Source organism: Arvicanthis niloticus, chromosome 13, assembly GCF_011762505.2.
Source record: "Arvicanthis niloticus isolate mArvNil1 chromosome 13, mArvNil1.pat.X, whole genome shotgun sequence".
Classification (NCBI taxonomy): domain Eukaryota; kingdom Metazoa; phylum Chordata; class Mammalia; order Rodentia; family Muridae; genus Arvicanthis; species Arvicanthis niloticus.
Window position 1 is genome coordinate 36,694,708 of NC_047670.1, and position 3,194 is coordinate 36,697,901.

Below are 3,194 nucleotides of genomic sequence, written 5' to 3' on the forward strand. Positions count from 1 at the left end.
TTAGCACGGAATGGTAACAGAGAATTAAGTTTTCTACAAGACTGGAGATCATTGGTCTTTTGGCCTGCATCCAATGCTGTGTCCCACTTCAACCCATTTTCAAATGGAGGGGAAGGCTCCCAGCATACTCTTTTTGCCTTGCATCCTATTCTAAAGCCAGACATCTTAGGTGCACTTTTTAAGTTGGTTCTTATGTGTGGTGATATAGAAGAATAGCTCTGACACAAATAGACCATGCATTGTGGGCTTAAACACGAGCACAGACCCAGGATGCATCTTCAGAGGACGTGTGCTTGCTGTAATGTCATATTTTTTCTTTTTCATTACTAGGATGTGAATTCAGGGTTTTGTGCATGACAACAAAGCCATAACAGTCCTATGCTTTGATTTCATTTTGAGACATGATTTCACTATACTGTGCAGGCTGACCTGAACTTTACTTACAGCATAGTCAGGCCTTGAGCTTGCAATCTTCCCTCTTGGTCTCTGGAGTAAATGGGATGATAGGCATGAGCCATAAGTCCTGGTGGAAATCCTTACAGTGTATGGACTCTATAAGAGACCATGCTTTAAACCTATGGTTTTGGTTACTTCACCTTCTTTGAATTTTAATTTTTCATCTTGAAGTCAGAAAGAATAAAGTTGTGTGTCCTTCAGTGCATTCTGGGGCAGAATAAAGAAGATAACAATGGCAAAGTCTCTAGTACATTTTTATACAGGCGTAGTCTTTGGGACATCTTAACTTCCTTACATCTGCAGTGGGAGATGAGACTCTTCATCAGTATCTTATTAGGTCAGCAGTAAAACGTTGGTTGTATGTATGCAGAGTTTGCTTTGAGGCTGGGAGAGATGGTTATTCGGACTTTTGGTGCTGTGAGAATAAGTTAGGCAACATGAAAAAATAACCTCCATGTTCACACAACAGCTACAGCTAACAAATGTGCAGCCTCATGAGGGAAATACAACCGAAGCCTAGGCTAAGAAACGAGATTCCCCAGCGAATACTAAAGGCACTGGTGCCTCTCAAAGCAGCACTAAGCAGGGTCAGCTATTCTTCTTGACCAAAGCTAAGATGAGGGACGAGAATACATGTAAAGAGGGGAGAAGAATGAAGAAATGAAGCCTCACTGACACTTAGAAAACATGGCGAGTTACACTGATCTAGCTGATAAACTGTGCTCATTTAAATGTCATAATCACTCCATGAAGGTGGCAACATCAGTAACATTTTGTGGATGAGAAAACTAAGCTCACAGAATGCTTAGTAGTACTAAAGAATCCTACAGATTGATAGTGTTTATAATTCACAGCATTTGAGAAAGATAGATATGGAGGATTATGTACTGTCTGAAAAGCCATGGCAAATAGGTTTGGAATAATGGTCTAATTTTAAGCTTCTCGAAGGCCTGTGTAGAGAAAGATTTATGAGCCTTTCACACTAGCCTGCTCAGCATGTCTTGGTACTGCATCAAACTTGGGCTCTGGAGAAGGGATGGTGAAGATGAAGGCAGATATTTACTATCTTAATTCTTTTATAGCTTCTCATTTTATAGAAAACCAATATTAAGAGTTACTATAGTTATTATTCCTGGGGTCACCTATTCCCCAAACCTGCTTTTAATCTTCAATTTACTCATTCTTAAGACAAGAAAACTTTCATAGTGAAATACAACTAACCCATCACTGAACTAAAAAACATAATTAAAGAAATGTAAGAAGAAATGTATAAATATATTTGTTGGCACTATGGGTCAAATGAAAATGTAGCATAGAAGTATGACTGTTATAACCATGGAAGGCTTTCCAAACTCCTGAGTCCCACCCACATAATTAAAAAACCAAAGCAAAATACTGGGTCTGGGATAAAGTCTGAGACTCTTCATATTCATGGAGGAAGACGGCTCCTTTTGAAGAGCCTGTTAGTAACTTCTCCTTGACCATCAACCCGATTCCCCTTAAAACTGTGAGGAATTATTGAAACACACATATTTAGAAAAGATCTGAGAGATTCTGTCTGTCACTCTCAGGGGACTTGTTAATAAGAGTTGCTGAAAATTGGATCACTGTTTATTTAATTAATGCTTGTTTTGGCAGCACATTTACTAAAATTGGAACCACACAGAGAAGATTAGCATGGCCCCTGTGCAAAGATGACATGGAGATACTGCAAGTGATCCATAAGTGTGGAAAACATTCACACCAGTAGTTGAAATGGAAAATGGTGTACTGCAATGAAACCTAGTGTGTCCGTACACCCTGGGGAGCTAGACGAGGGTCTCAGATTCCCTGAAGCTGCCTTTATGGAGTGGTTTCAATCACCTGGTGTGGGTATGAGAACTGAACTCTGCTTCTGAAGGAACAGTGAGTACTCTTAACCGCCTAGCCATGTAGCCCCCAAGTACTTTTATAAAGTGTTGGTGACGAGTCGAGGCTCTAATCTTGTCTGTGATGTGACCTGCGAATAAGGATTTTTGAAAGCTCATCAGATGCTAGTCAGGGCTGTCAGGCATTACTAGATCAATGATTTGCACTTGTGGGAAGTTGTAAAAATGTCTTTGAGCATCATGTCAAACTTATATATGCTCAGGATCTTTTCCTCTCATTACCTCTGATGAGTCGGATTGCCAGTATCTCCTCTTACTAATTTGAGAGTTATATCATTAAATGATTCTTAATGCCTTTCAAATAAAATACATACATCTCTCAGTTTTAGAAAGTTACGTTCATCATCTGCTCAATCCATGTGATCAGAATCCTTCTTGAGTCTAAGCCATTCCCAACTTTGGTCACCCATGTGACCATCTGAAGGTTCCATTTGACTGTCTCAATCCTCAGATGAAACATGACATTGCGTTTAACATTAAACTAAAGTTCTATCATTTTGTTTGTGCATTAAGTTTGATAACTCGTAAATCAGTTACAGGATAATTTGAAGGGCAAAGGGATCAAGTTTCATTATAAATAAATATTTGTGTGGAGGGATTAGCTCCTATCAAGGGTGCTTTACCCTGATTTTCCATAAAGTTTGGTGTTGTTAAATGTTAGGTGGACAACCTTGAGAAATTCGCTAGAGTTCATGGCTTCAAAATCTGCCACCCAAAGTCACTCATTGAGAGCCAGTTCAGATCTTTATGAGATCAGAAATCTGGCAGCAGAAAATGTAAGGACTTGCCAACATAATGCTGTTTAATATT

At 39.2% G+C, this 3,194-nt stretch overlaps 1 non-coding gene across 1 annotated transcript; it reads left to right on the plus strand.

The window, feature by feature from the left end:
• The first annotated feature begins 2,078 nt into the window (after positions 1–2,078).
• On the plus strand, positions 2,079–2,185 carry LOC117719459 (U6 spliceosomal RNA). Its single transcript, XR_004608182.1, has one exon. It is a non-coding gene; the product is annotated as a U6 spliceosomal RNA (small nuclear RNA).
• Positions 2,186–3,194: the final 1,009 nt, after the last annotated feature.